At 38.3% G+C, this 16784-nt stretch overlaps 1 protein-coding gene across 3 annotated transcripts in view; it reads left to right on the top strand.

Annotated features, from left to right (window-relative positions):
* LOC136858128 (beta-1,4-N-acetylgalactosaminyltransferase bre-4) overlaps positions 1-16784 on the top strand; it is a 508156-nt gene that overhangs the window by 220983 nt on the left and 270389 nt on the right. The gene's annotated exons all lie outside the window — the stretch shown is intronic.

The raw sequence follows: 16784 nt of genomic DNA, 5'->3' as shown, positions 1-16784 counted from the left end.
TAAAAAAACTGATTACTATAAGGTAAGTAGATATGAATATAAAAAGCCGCATCAATAAAATTTAGCGGTTTTGATATTTTACATATTTTTTTTTACAGATTGTACCAATCAGTTCCACTAAATTAATGAAAGGTATTACAAAATCTTCCCGTCATGTTCACAGCTCGAAATATCGTACGATACTAATCTAATCGCTGAAGAGACTAGCAAGCTGCACTTCGAGAGATATGCCACTTGCGATATGTTGTGCAATCGCGCAGCTGTGAACCTTTTTTATCGCCTCCCTTTAGATTTCAAGTATCTGTCTGTGCGTGTCGCGTATCGTATATCGCTTACGGTATATCACTTATATCGCCTTAGTGTGAACGCGGCCTTACAGTAAGCGCTTGCTCATCTTTCCTTGGGCTAATTCAGTAGGTGACTCCAAATGATAGTGAAAAGTTCATTAGCATGGCAAAGTTTATGATGGTGGTTAATCGGAAAAGAAAATGTTATAAACTTCGCAGAGAATCATCTCAACTTGATTACAAAGGGTTATATAGTTCCAGTAAGGAGCATGCTGAATGGTTGGTGCAGCATTTCATTGGACACTCCGAAGAAACAAGATGTGGTGCTCTAACAAACGAAGAAAAAATAAGAATCTTCTTGCGTTATTTTGGCGACCCTGGGTTTCAGAGTGGAGTTGGCGAAGACATCTCGGAGCACTGTGTCAAAAAACTTTTTCGCAGGTTTTGACATGAACGGAAATGAAAGCAGATTATTAGATTGCATTCCAACAAATATTGCTCAGATGCAGGAAGCACAGGAAGTGGCAAGAACGTTTTAGCTTCCTTAATGCTGTCGGAGCTGTAGACTGTACTCATGTACCAATTTAAAAAAAAACACGTATTCATGGGATTGAGTACATTTACAGGAAAAGCGGCCCTAGCATTAATGTACAGGCCGCTTGCAATGGAAAGGAAGAGTTCGACCATTGTAGATGTAGCATGGCCTGACTCTGTCCATGACTCCCGAATTTGGAGGAACTCCGATGTTTGCAGAGTTATGACGCCTCTGTTCGAAGTCGACGGGATGACAACTCCTGCAGACCTGGCTCCTTAAAAAATACATTCTGCATCCGGGAGATAGTGGGTTCGAGCCCCACTGTCGGCAGCCCTGAAGATGGTTATCCATAGTTCACACCAGGCAAATGCTGGGGCTTTACCTTAAGGCCACGGGCGTCTCCTTCCCACTCCTAGGCCTTTCCTATCCCATCGTCGCCGTAAGACCTATCAGTGTCTGTGCGACTTTAAGCCAATTGTAAAAACGAATACATTCAATATATTATTTTCATCATAATGCTTTTTTTTACTTACGTTATATCATTTTCCTCAATTTATTAACGTCGTCATTTTCAGTGTATTCCTACCTTTCATTTGGCCGATGGCAGGGTTATTCTCCCTCTGCATCAGATTCATCAGCCGCTTCTCCCATTATTTTAGCGATATGGGTTTGTTTCCAGTACGCTTGAAATCTACTTTACATTTCAGTCTTGTTTTCATGTTTTGTAATTGTTTACCTAAAGTTGTTGGAAGGAAATATTTGAGTTAAATTTAGCAATTATTTCACTCTGAACTGCATTTATTGCACTTGTTTTCTTGTGTTCCTTATCCGGTAACTATGACTTAGAAAACATGATTTTATGTTCCTTTAAAATGGATATAAAAGCGAACTGGAATTATACAGTACATTGTCTTTTGCCATGTTGAGCATTGAAATATTCGTAAGTCATCGAGTGTTATATAGCCTAGATGGCACGTGCACGAACTTGATCAATGACACTGAGTGGCTGCTCTAGACACTCGAGTTCACGTTGTGCTTCCACTCTACATTTTTATTAGCCGCAAATGCGGAGTGGAAGCTCATCGGCAGGGAGACACTCTGACACTCGGACTCTCAGCGAGCACACGCTCACTCGCTTAGACTCATTTTTATTCACACCACCCATTGTCTCACTGGAATCAGGGTATCATCGGGCACGGGACGGAGTACTGTGTGTGTCAGCGACTGGAGCAGCTATTTAGCGTTTAACTGTTGCTGTTTAGTTGTTCACTGCATGTGACTGTAAATTACTGGAGTCGAACCAAGGAACAGTCATCGTGTATTGTGTGGCCCATAGCTCTGTCTTCAAACCTTGCTGTCTATACGCAGTGACTGGACTCGGAGAAGTGAAAATAAGGCGAGACTGTGAATAGAATTATAGCCCTATCAGGTAATCCCAACGAGCCGGGACATATGTGTGTGTGTGTGTGTGTGTGTGTGTGTGTGCATTTATTGGGTCATCCTGAAATAAATCTATATATAGTCGACTCTCGATAATTTGAAATTCAAGGGACCAGAGAAAAAGTTCAATTTACCGAGAGTTCAAAATAACAGGAGTTCAAGTAACCAAGAGGCAGGGAGGGAAAAATTCAAATAAACAAGAGTTTCACGTATACTTACTCATTTCTTTCACATTTGTACAGTTATGAAAGGTTCTTACAGAAATGTTCATTTGAATGTTCAAAGATCCCTTTGGGGATCATTTGTAAATACCTAGGTATTAATATAAGGAAAGATCTTCATTGGGGTAATCACATAAATATGATTGTAAATAAAGGGTACAGATCTCTGCACATGGTTATGAGGGTATTTAGAGGTTGTAGTAAGGATGTAAAGGAGAGAGCATATTTGTCTCTGGTGAGACCCCAACTAGAGTATGGTTCCAGTGTATGGGACCCTCACCAGAATTACTTGATTCAGGAACTGGAAAGAATCCAAAGAAAAGCACCTCGATTTGTTCTGGGCGATTTCCGACAAAAGAGTAGCGTTACAATAATGTTGCAAAGTTTGGGCTGGGAAGACTTGGGAGAAAGGAGACGAGCTGCTCGACTAAGTGGTATGTTCCGAGCTGTCAGTGGAGAGATGGCGTGAGGGGACATCAGTAGACGAATAAGTTTGAGTGGTGTCTTTAAAAGTAGGAAAGATCACAATATGAAGATAAAATTGGAATTCAAGAGGACAAATTGGGGCAAATATTCGTTTATAGGAAGGGGAGTTAGGGATTGGAATAACTTATCAAGGGAGATGTTCAATAAATTTACAATTTCTTTGCAATCATTTACGAAAAGGCTAGGAAAACAACAGATAGGGAATCTGCCACCTGGACGACTGCCCTAAATGCAGATCAGTAGTGACTGTAGTGACAGAGAAATGATCGTTTGAATGTTCATTTTGAAAAAAAGTCCGTAATTTTCTTTTGAGTGAGCCATCTATCATTGTCCAATGAATTTTCGATAGTGGCGAGAGCTTGTGTCCGTTCTGAGGGCGTAGGAGCGTAGGGTAGTAAGAGATGTCCTTGCCTCGCTCAATATGACTGGAATTGGCGGTTGTTATTCTTCGTTTTCTTCCTCGTCCTCATCCAGAGAGGCTAAATCCAACAGTTCAGCATCGGTTAGGGCACCGTGAACACCGATGTCATCGTCAACTTGAACGTAATCCTCAAACGTTAACTCTCCACAGTTAGGTAGAAGTCCCCATCCTGAGTCAAAATTCGTAAATTTTGGCGGCTCTGATGACTGTTCTACGTTTTCGGTTTGCTTAAACCCGCACCTTTTGAAGCAGTTATAAATGGTGGTAGGGTTGACATTTTTTCAAACCTTATCAGTCATGATTATAGCGGTCAAAACTGTTATGTTCGCCTTCTCACCTTTTTCGATGTTATCCAGCACAAGAGAAACAATTTCTCTGCGGTAGAGAGTTTTTAAATTTTGAATAATGCCTTAGTCTAATGGTTGCAATCTTGATGTGTTAGGTGGAAAAAAAAAAATGTTTACGTGGTCTAATGGTGGAGGGTTATTATGCACGGTGCAGTAGTCCAAAAACAGTAAGATTTTGAGTTTTTCCTGTTAACCGAGGTCAGCCATTCATTAAACAACTGTGTCGTCATCCATGCTTTTTTATTTGTCCGATAAGCTGTGGGCAGCGATTTTATTCCTTTGAAGCAGCGTGGTTTCGCAGATTTCCGTATAATGAGTGGTTTAAACTTTTGAGATCCGTCCATGTTACATGCTAGAAGGACAGTTATTCTTTTCTTGCTCAGTTTCCCTCCACGACACTTCTCGTCTTTGAACGGCAGGGTGCGATCAGGAAGACATTTATAAAAAAGCCCGGTTTCGTCTGTGTTGAATATGTTACTTGGGTCGTAGCCATTCAAAAGTTCATTTAGTTCGTCAATCCATTTGGAACAAATGGAATTATCCACGCTGGCGCTCTCTTCGCAGATCTTTTTAAATGTGATGATTTGTCGGTTTTCGAAATTTGAAATACACCCCTCACTTGCTGCAAATCCTTTAATCCCGAGAGACTGCGCAAAAGACTTGGCTTTTTCCTTCAACATGAAACCGCCCAGGGGAACGTTTTGTCCTCTACACTGACGAATCCACTTAAGCAAGCACTCTTCAAGACTGGGAAATTCACCCTGACGTGACCTTCTTCTACTCGCACTTAAGACACTTTCGGTGACGCGATCTTTATTTTTCAAAATCATCGACAATGTCGATGGTAAAATAACGAACTGTTTGGCGACATGTTTTTTTAATTGTCTATCCTCCACAGCTTGAATCAGGCTTTTTTTTTTCACTTATGGAAAAACACTTGTTCTTTCTTGAACTCATTTTGATACTTAAAAATTACACAAATCAAACGTTAACATACTGTAACACACTAACGTTTGAAAGAAGACTCAAGACTGCAAACTCACTCATACATCTCATTATTGATGTAAACAAACGCCAGATCTGTGCACGATAACAATACATACTGTAATCACCGACTTCAAATTGTAGAATCTCGGCGAGCAAGATGCCATTCCTACAACTTCAAATTACCGAGGGGACCAAATAACATTGATTTTTTTTCAATTTATCCAGTATTTTTCAAGGGACAAGGAAAAAACTTCAAATTATCGAAATATTCAAATTAACGAATGTCCCATTATCGAGAGTCGACTGTATATAAAATAAGAGTTTTGTCTGTACATTGCTCATACTTTGAAAAGAATGCTATTTCTGTATAAGCCATGTCCATAGTAACAAGGAAATTCACTTTTTACTTTTCTGTAATTTCTGTCTGTCTGTCTGTCTGTCTGTCTGTCTGTATGTATGTATGTATGTATGTACACGCATCACGAGGAAACAGCTGAAGAGAATTTAATGAAAATCGGTATATAAAGTCGGGGGATGAGCCACTGCAATCTAGGCTATAAATCATTTTATTCGCGCTGAGTGAAATGGTAGTTTAGGGGAATGCCTAAAATTTAATTTCAAATATTTATATTGTTAGTGGTCCTGTCGATAAATACTACATAAGTAAAGTTATATATAATTAAATTCCCGATCATTTATGTCGTATACATTGTACCGCACCGGCTATGAGAACACAGATATTCATGAATTTGTTTTTTTGTTGCTAAGTCCATATCAACTCTGAGCCACGAGAAAATGGGTGTGCGGAATTTAATGAAACTCGGTATTATAACCGTTCGTGGATGTGGGTGGTTCGAAGTAATATGTTTTGTTTTCAATTAAACCTCGGCTAGTGTCAACGGATTGCAAGAGATTCCACTCTCGGGCATGGTCATTCGGCGAGTACCGGTTATATCCCTTTTTCAACGCCAGGCTCGTGTACACAGAGTAAATTCTACGTCCTACCTAACTACACAAGGCTATTAAATCATAATTTTATGGAATGAGAAGATCGCAATATAATTTTGGAAGGATATTCCACTTTAATTAGCCATTCATGTAAAAGAAAATAATAATAATCATTCAAGTAGACAACATGATGGAGAATAAAAATATATTGATTAAACTTTGTTGGTTTCCATTAACATATTATGAACATTTATCTGACGTAAATTTCTTAAAATTACATAAATAATGTCATCACAACATTTCTGAAATCTTGACCACGAAATAATGAGTTATTTAACAGTTCTTTGAAAATCCCCTAATCATAAAATAATTAATTTTGTAAACATTCACTTTGTTCATTCATCTGTCACATATTGGCCCAAAGTTTGTCGTCCCATATTCTATTTGTTTTGATCGTTCAACTATCTATCTACCTAACATACAACTGGAATATCCCAACGATCCAGTCTTCCTAACATTGCATGATAATGTAATCATCTGCTAATCAGCCAAAGTGGCCAAACAAATTCAATAAATAAATCGATCATGGTGATAACAGCACATATCTGGAACCTTCAGCTTCGCCGTACCTAAAATAAACAACGTCTAACTACTGACATACGGTAATACTGGGATGTTCTCGCTGCGTCTGCTCTCCTCCAAAGATTTCCTGTAAATAATACTACTGCCTAAGAAATCAACTACTACAAGCAACTACTCTGAATGCTAACGTACTGCAACAGGTGACATTAACCTCTTAAACAACGCATCTCATTATTTATACGTGTCATTTATCGAAGATACTCTCAATAATTCATCCATTAATACATTTATCTTAACTTCTTGCCGTACCATAAATTCATATTTCGATGATTTTCACACGCTCGACATTTATAAACTCTGGGATATCTTTTGAAATACTATCAGCACATCATATCGCTTGCCTATCCGAAAATCTTTTAAACATTGCATGATGAACATCTTATTTAAACCATCATCAATCTAGGTTCATTGACATTCTCTAAGACTTACTACATTGCCGTAGTATCAATCTCAGCAAACCGCATTATCATAATAATCGCATTACATCACCATAATATTCTCGACGACCCTATCATACCATACCTTACCTCAAAATGTGCACCATGCCTACACTATCATTCTAAATACACAAGCGCATGTATCCGAAGAACCTCAACTACTCGCGTATAAAATCATCTCATAATTGACAGCATAATCGCACTTCACTAAGTTATTACGCCACACAAATCATCCTATAGAAGATCTCGACACTGACGTATTAACTACGTATAATCACTCACTAGAATTGCAAACGCAGCACTCAGTATTACCTTATTTACGAACAGACTCTTGCAAACATTCAGACAGTATCAGGAAATTCCACAAAAATATTACCATACTTGTATGCCTTTATCACCTGAACATTCACGGCAATCTGAATTGCTACTCTTACCAATGATCGGGTTACCACACTCTGACAGATACACAATGACGATCACATTAGATTACTCAAGTTGTATGCCATTAAAGTCACATTGTTAACGTGATAAAAATCTAATACTACTATACAGTAAGCTCTCTACAGATAGAATAAAGGAAAGACAATGCCTGGGTACTTATCGTTGACGACTCTGGTGTTTCATCCCATCTTCTTGGTTGCTGTAGCTATGGTTCATTTCTATATATCATTTCAGGTAATTCCATATGAATTCGGACCCATCAAGACACTAGTCTTGATTTAGGCCCACATCCCTGTCTTGTTTGGATTCATTATAATGATAAACCAGGTCCGTCATCCTTCCAATCTGAAACTTGTACAAATGATTATTAATACAGTGCAATAAGATTTTTAAGTATCTCAATTTTGTTTACGACACTCGCCTCATTTCGCGTATTACTGTTATACAGTATGTTATCGAGCTCGTTTAGTCAACCGTCTTCGATGTTTTTTTCATTCATTGTCATAAAAACAAAATCTTATTTTTATAATATTACAATAATACCGTACATCAGTTCGCATTTCATGATTCCTACCAAAATTACCATACCGGTACTGTAATCTCCCTTCCATCTGTTTTTAACATTTGAGGAACATTTTATCTAACACGGTCACTCACATCATTTCAAGAAAATACGCTAAGGAACACATTCTGCTATTCATTCATCTTCTTAATGCATACAATCCATTACTCCACATACGCCTTCTTGATAATTAAACTTGCACTATTCAAAACCGTTCCATGGCCTCCGGCGCGTGACGTTCCTGGACCTGAATGTTATATACAAGATTTGACTTCTCAGCTGTTGATGTGATCTTCATTTTGCTTGTCTCTATTCGTATCTCAATTCATGCTTTCTTAACTCAGTTATCCGAATACCACGGGGTTCTGAGCTTATGAATTTCTCCTCATCTTATTTCCATCAAATTTCCTCTTAAATGAGCGAGTTATCTCGGTTTACGGACCGAACTGGACGTGTACTTCTGCACAATTTATGTTGATCTATTCTTATTATAACTTTCAATGGCCCCTTCATGCTCGACCTAGAGACCATTGAAAGGTGTATAGAGTCGGGGAATAAGAAACTATAGTCTAAGCTATAAACAATTGTATTCACCCTGGATGACATTGTAGTTTTAGGGGAAGGCACCTAAAATTATTTTTTAAATACCTGTTATTAGGCCTGTCGAAAAGTGCTACATAACAAAAGTTATAGAGAATACAGTTTCCGCTCATTTATGTTTTATTCAGTTTTACCGTACCGAATATGGTAAGAGTGATATTACAGATTCGGAAGAAAACTAAATGTGAAGGCCTAGAATATCGAAAACCCATAACATTGATCAACAATAGCATTATATTGACCATTGTTTTGTGATTTCCTTTGTCTCTTATTCTGCCACTCAACTCTGATAGATGAGATAACTGCTGCGTACCGACTATAACAGCCTGACTGAATAATGGCGGGAAATAGCTGGGGAGCTAGAAAACTTTCTTCTTTAGCATGCGATTTCTCTGGTTGATACATTTTCGGATACTGCTGATACGCAACACACTGGTTCTTCACAGTATTCCAGCTATTCGATCCCTACTCTGACGAACTGTTTTAAATGAGCAGTGTGTACACTTAAGGCAGAGGCTCACTTAGTAGTAGTAGTAGTAGTAGTAGTAGTAGTATGACCTATCTAGAATTACAATTTAGGCCTATTCCAAATTATAGCACCACAATTCACTATATAACTCAAAATTCAACCCTGAAAAGAGCTTCTTCCTCTTAACTTTTATTAAAATTCTACATTCATTTTATTCCAAATTAACAGTGACGAGGGGCTTTCTCCTCTGGCTTGGAGGAAAAATTGGCCTCCAAGTCATATAGATTTTTCCGCCGCCAGTGAATTGAGATTTTCTGACTCATCGGTACTCCTAGGAAACAGATTAGTAAAAGGGCATAGATTTGCCCTGGGACTCTCCACTATTCAACCCCCCCCCCCGCCGAAAAAAGATGAAGAGTGTTCACGGATCACGGCTGTCTGAGGCTTGATCATTCCAGTTCTGGAACTTTAGACTGTTAGATCGGCAGCGTAGTACTGTTCGTTAAAAGTGAGAAAATGATGTTTTCATTTGATCGAGTACTTCATATGAAAGCATTGTTTTTAATCGCGCCAGTCCTTCTGACGTCATTGTAATAACCGATGTTCATTTCAGTTGGGAAAACTACTAAAACTGTCTTTCTGAGGATGTAAAAAGGCAGGTGGAGAGTGAGCGTCTTCCATTATAATGAAAACTCCGAACCTGATCTTCAGGATCTGTCTCACAGCCTCTCTGTTTTGTACGTCTGGTAGCCCCAGGTTTTTTTAAATGTCCTTCACAGTCTCCCTTAGCTCTGTGGTACGGACTTCCTTGTTTTGGTCGAGCGAGTGGCTGCGCGGTTTGAGTCGCATAGCTGTCAGCTTGCATTCGGAGGATAGTGGATTCGAACCCAACTGTCGGCAGCCCTGAAGATGGTTTTCCATGGTTTCACATTTTCACACCAGGCAAATGCTGGGGCTGTACGTAAGGCCACGGTAGCTTCCTTCCCATTCCTAGCCCTTCCCTATCTCATCGTTGACCTATCTGCATAGGTGCGATGTAAAGCAAATTGTAAAAATGTATTTTTTTTGTTTGCCAGAAGGTGAATAGGCGGTTAGCCAGTCTATTGGGAGATCTTACCACATGATCATAGAAAACTACCCTCGTTTTCCTGGCATAGAACACCTCTCTGTTAGTGAGTAGAGGTCTGAATTTTGACGTCTCCGGTATTCCTGATCTTCAGATTTTTCTAAGAACTGTTCTTGCCATTGTGTTTCCTCCCTTCGAATATATTTATGAAAAAGAAAATATTATGTAGTTATTTTAATAACTCACTGGCAAAAATGCCTCATCCTTTTTATCTTTCATAATACATCGCAAATTACAGTGTAATATCCCTTAATCACAAGGAATTATGGGTGTCTCAGAGGGAGTGTGTTCACTCCTTGTAGGTCCGTAAGAGCAATACTGTTTTATTAAACGTGGAATGAGCTAACATTCGAAGCGGAAGATGACGGCACCATCAGAATCAATCTGAGAGGGAGTCACATAACTGATGCACGCACGTTATGAAAGTATGACACGGACACGAGCCTGGAATAGAACATCTGGTGATGAGGAACATACGAATTTGGAAAACACCGAAACGAAATAACAATAGTGAAGGGACAGGGAAGGGAACTACCTACGTAAATGCTTAATGGCTGGCAACCACGTATTACTTAATTGATAGCCAGTGTTCCTGTTGAAATTGATAGGATTTCTACGTATCTCCACAGCGTGCCGTATAATCCTGGACCTGTAGTGTCTAGTGTGGGTAAGAGCTCGAGCATCTTGGAACACATCATGACCCGACGATAGAGCGTGCTCAGCTATTGCTGATTTGTCTAGCTGGTTGAGACGAATATTTCGTTTATGTTCCTTGATATGAGTACCAATGGACCGGCATGTTTGGCAAATGTATACCTTGCCGCAAGTACAGGGAATTTTGTATACCGCAGGATGTAAAAGTGGGGACAATTTGTCCTTGGTTTTACCTAGACTGTAAGCAGTTTTAGTGACGGTGCCGAACACGATTTTTATATTGTGTTTGCGGAGGACCTTGGCAATTCTATCTGTGATGTTGTGAATATAAGGCAAGTAGGTAGTTCCCTTCACTTCTTCCTTCTGTGAGCTTTGCTTAGTCGTCCCTCTGGGATACAGGGCTCTATGAATCTGCACATCGCTGTAACCATTACCCTTGAACGTGACTTTGAGTGGTTTTCTGTGGTTTCCCATCTTCACTTGTAGGCAGATGCGGGGACAGTTCCTATTCATAGAGATTCCTTACACTTCATCACCCAGTTTCATTCACGATCATTCATTTCATCTTCAAAATAGCTCCTCGACTAAGGTTGGCGTTCGGAAGGGCATCCGGCCTTAAAATCATGCTATATAATTTCATGTGACGTCATCGCCGACCACGTATCAGGAAACGGGACTAAATAGTAGACATACATGACGATCAAACCATCACTATTCACAATTAACAAGTTAACCAGTAGTCAGAACGATACGATAGTGAGAATTGGGTTGCCCAAATACGACTTGACACTGACTAACCTTGCTACATATATCCATTTTGTTTACTGCAAATATGATCCTTTAGGTGGGGAAAACAAAAATAACTAAAATGGGTATGCTAGGAAAATATGTCCAACATCTGTAGCGTTTTTGGACAAATTTCTGTGGCTCTAAATCTGTATTACATCTGTTGGGTTTACTTCCAGCTAGACGTTCCTTTTTCGAGCCTTGATTTTCGTGCTTCTGAGTCAGGGAATGACCTTTTGTTAATAGGCTGACTTAGATAACGGTTTTAATAATGTTATTGTTTTTACGTCCCACTAACTATTTTTAATCGGTTTTCGGGGGGTAAGGGTTTTTACAAGTGCAATTCCTCTCAGGAAAATTCGAAATGATGATTTTTTTAATTTATTTTTATTGATCACGATGAACTGTTAAGAATAATTTTCATTTAAAAGCATAAATGTGCGAGCACTATTCGGGGGAAAGTCTAGTAGGAAGTGAAGCAAATGAAAGTCATCTCCGTACACCCCGTGGAAGGTCAAGGCTTCCACTATCTGTAAATTGGGCACTTGGTGTAGTAGTGGTTAGCTCGACACCCAGCCACCTCTGCCCCCCCCCCCATTACTAAAAATCGGTTAATTGATTTCTTTACTATCTATTATGGAAAATGGTGTTTAAGCCCCCCTCCTTGGTTGAATTGTCAGCGTATTAATCTTGGTTTCATAGAGGACAGAGTTCGATTTTTGACCGTCCGGGGATTTTAATCGCATTTGGTTAATTCCTCCAGCTCGGGGACTGGGTATTTGTGATCGCCTTAATACAAATCACCTATACACAACATATGATACTGGCCACCACATAAACACGCAATAGTGAGTGGATCTGTCCACATAGGTTCGACATCACGAAGAGCATCCTACCGTAAAACAGGGCTTAATCCACATCAGCACCAACCCGAGATAACTGGGGAAAAGGTCAGATAAATAGAATTGTTTTTAAAATATGCATAACTCACACGAACTGATAAATGTGTCAAATCTGAAAACAAAATTTATCGTACATTTTAGACATAACCAGGGAACGAATTTCTATGCAAATACATATATGTTTAGGAAACTAAAATTAATTCGGTGTTATCTACGTATATACGAATCATGCATGACTCGTGGAATTGAAAACCGCAATGTTTATTTTCCGTATTTTGGAGTTTAGCACGTATGTTCCATATCCTTGGTCATTAAAAGCAATATACTGTAGTTTAGCACGTATGTTCCATATCCTTGGTCATTAAAAGCAATATACTGTAGTCCATATTTCTGCTTAAAGGTGTTAAATTAATGGACTGAGTCTGTTCCATAATTTCGTCACTCGAGAAATCTCATTCATCAACAATGCGAAAACGGTTGTCTGCGACACAAGTGTGAGGAATGACGTAAGTTACCTTCAGCATATTTTTTTATACATCAAAGAAAGCACTCAAAGGACTCCAAAACTCGCATCTGTCACTTTCTGTAGTTTCGAAATTTTTAATAATGTAATAACTGGATCGTGGTAAAGGTACAGTTGCAAATGTAGCAAAAATAAAGATGGACATTGTACTTTCAAAGAACCCTGGATATGATGAAACGGTAAAGGTTACTGCAATGCTATGTGGAATTAACGATGGACGTATACCCAGTAAACATTATGAAGTTCCCTTATTACCTCTTCTGATGTTGAACGCAGTTTCAGTCAATATAAATCTGTCCTCAGACAATAGATGATGAATCACTTTAGCGCACTTAAAAGAACATTTTGTAATCCGTTGTTTTAATAACAGAGAACAAAAGATCTTATGTTCTTTGAAGTTCACATTAAAATGATAAGTGCAGCGTTATGTTTCATGTAGATCTGCTTTGTTTAGCTTCATTGAACTTTAATCTATACTAATATTATAAAGAAATATTTGTTTGTTTGTTTGTTTGTTTGTTTGTAACGAATAGGCTCAAAAACTACTGAACCGATTTTAAAAATTACTTCACCTATAGAAAGCTACATTGCCAATGAGTAACATGGGCTGTATTTTATTTTCAAAACAATTCGAGGTGGGGGGGGCAGGGGGAGATATAAAAATAATAGGCTAATATAGGCAAAATATCGAATTTGCGTATAAGGACGAGACAAAGCTCAATTTAATCCTCTTGATGCAAAGAACAAAACTCGGTAAGCCCTACGGGCCCGGAAACCATGTTTTAAGGCCCTAAAACCAACCGTTACGGAGATATTGGCACCACACTACCCCTGCTCTAGGAATCGGATAAAGTAATGAACTGCCGTAACCATGGCAACGTCAGCTCCAGAATTTTACAGCAGCGAAATTATCTACAATAAATCACAAAAACCTAACATGTTACGGACATGAAAATTGATATTCGGAATCCCCTTTAAAAATAAAAGATCACAAATATTCTTTTTCAGATAATCCACTTAGGGGGGGGGGGGTGAAAAGAAGTGAGGAAGGAGTTGAATTATTTATACGAGGATACATATATCTCAAAAAATGAAGATGTTACAGACTTTAAAATTGGTACTTGGAATCACCTTTAAAATGAACACACTCTTTTTGGAAAATCCGCTTAAGGGGGTGAAAAGAATAAGCCCGCTGTCACACAGGGCATCGAACGATCAAGAGCGACCAACTGGCATCGAGTACTAACGACTAAATTCATTTACCTTGTCACACTGCTCATCGATCGAGAGGGATCGACTGCACGGAAACAGCTGATATTCCCGCCCAGTACCGTACAGGCTACAGACGTATTCATATTCACGGGAGAAAAAGAATGTGTTGTGAAAGCGATAATTCGGGTGGAAATATGATTCTAACCTATGAATATATTAGGAGAAAGGAAAGAACCAGACGATCGCAGTGGACAAGGTAAAGAGCCATGGAGAATTCCACCAAAGTGTGCCTTCGTTGTGGAATGACGAAGAAAAATTCAGGAACTAGTACCGAATGTTCATCAATAATTACGGTATAAGGAATTAGAGGAAAAAATGTAGTCACTAATAAATATCAGGCAAACAAATCACAGGAAAAGTATAAGTTCTGAGGAAAGGCTGACACTATCGTTAAATTCAATTTTCACAACGATTTTTTTAGGTTTAAAGTCAGAAGTGATGTTCACCTCCGAAACAACTACTGTATGTCCGTGGCAAAATAAGATCAAATAAAGGATTAGTGGCAGGTACATTTCTTTGCATTCTGTAGGATTCTAACAAAGTATTGATAAAAAAGGACTGAAAACGGTTATGTAGCCTACATCAGTTTGAATTCATAATTTGAAGGTGCTACAATGACCAGTGGAAATATATTTATTTAGCCCTACAGGTTTCTGGACATTGGTGACTCATACAGATTTAGGATTGCTCACAATACATCAGTGGATTTGTTCCTATTATATGTGATGCCATTCATAGAGCACTACAGCCAGAATTCTTGACAGGGTCAAAGTTCCAACAAAAGCCTCACAACAGTGGCTCATTGTACTTCAAATATAAGACTAATACCATTTATGCTTATTTGTTTTAATGATGCTGGATCTTGGAGCATAATTACTGTCTTTTCAAATGATATTTTGAGGTGTTTATTAGATGGAGGTTAACATCTTTTTTTTCCATACCACTTGGTGAGATCCCACCTACCAAAACAATAGACATATCAAGAAATGCTTCCAGTCAAAATTTACATTACCTAATGTAGAAATAATGTGTCAAGTTTCATTACAATCCTGTAAATAATTTTGAAAGAAAAAAAAATGCACATATGCTCTGAATATTGTGAAAATGATAAAAGTATTGGAGTTCCTTACACTGTTTCTCTCCCTCATGATCCTCTGCAAATCTCTTGTTGCCTCTCCTCTTCTTTGTTAATGTGCCATGTTCAGAATAGTATCATATTGCTTTCATGACAAAGATGTTGCTGAATTTCTGTAGGCCTACTGTGTTTTGTTCAAAGAATCTAGGTCCATATCCAAACTTTGCAAGAATGACAATCCTGTCTTAATTTATATCATTGAAGACTACAGCAGCTTCAAAAGCAGCTAATTTTACCAAATGGCTGTGAAGAAAGGTTGTCTATGGACATCTCTTCCAAAGTAAATTCTCTTTGGGGTTCTGTGTATTCACATATGTGTACATTTCTTGAGGAGTTCAGGTGAGGCTAGTGCTCTACACTAGCTTAATAACTATAGGAAAAGCTTCTGGAATATTGTTCTAATAAGTTGGCAGTGTAATAGACTGATACTTGTCACAACTACATGTAAATTACACACAAGGTCTTGTTTATTACCCTCATCACTAAGCATAAAGTACTGTCCCCCCAAACTTCGCACTGGCAAGCTGCTCTAATTGCTCACTTGACAATAATAAACCAATTAATATAAATCCTGCACTTCCATCCAAGTTACTGGTAAACTCCTTGGTACAGAGTAACAACTTTTTCCGCAAAGGTCTGGTAGGACTCTCTTTCTTACCTCAATGTTGATTTTGCCTTTCTGTGTATTGTTTATATGTAACTTCTTTACTGATATGAACAATACCAAGCCTATCTATCCATCCTGAAATACTTTCCTTATGAATCAGTTCAAGGAAAATGAAAACTTTGCCTTCAATTTAACCCAAAATGAGAACCAAACACTGCAAAAAATTATAGGTGCTAATAACAAGCACCTTGCCTTCTATTTTTAGAAGTGAAGAGTGTGCCTTTCTAACAACTAAATACTATTGCCATCTACAGTAAAATGTTATTTAGGCCTGTTGCTCAGGTGGTAAATGATTTAATTTTGCTATATCTTACATTGCCTGTCAAAACTGTTTGTAAATACCAATTATATAAATTAATGTTTGACAGAGTAGGGTGTATGGGTCTTTTAAGATCTTGGATTGACTTACAGGGTAATTAATCTACTCAACCTTTTATTACAAGCATGTAACTGTCATATGGATATGCTTTTTATAAATATGTACATGTTCTGCCATCATATCCCCTTAATATCACATCCCACAAAATACAGTTTTTTTTATGTTGTAGATTAAAATCTACAAAACTTTGGTAGAAACACCTGTCAAAATAGTTACAAATGAATTTTTCATCTTTGTTTTTCATTGTTTATATGGATCTACAGCACAAGAAATAAAATAATCGGTCTACCTTGATGCCCCCTGTAGGCCTATATGTTATTAATAAATTATAAGTACGGTAACAGACATGAAAGTAGCGATTGCTGGTGCAGACAGGTACCAATGGCAGGAGAGTACTTGGAATGAGGAGATAAAGGCTACCTAAGTTACAAAGGTATAAGGTGGCAGGGAGGGATTCTGTCAGGTATAACTCTAGTAAGAATTTTGTCCTATGCAAACGACTTGGTCTATTGAAACT

Source organism: Anabrus simplex, chromosome 1 (genome assembly GCF_040414725.1).
Source record: "Anabrus simplex isolate iqAnaSimp1 chromosome 1, ASM4041472v1, whole genome shotgun sequence".
In the NCBI taxonomy this organism is placed as follows: Eukaryota; Metazoa; Arthropoda; class Insecta; order Orthoptera; family Tettigoniidae; genus Anabrus; species Anabrus simplex.
The sequence above is the reverse complement of the archived record's forward strand: the minus strand, read 5'-3'. Positions and strand labels throughout refer to the sequence as shown.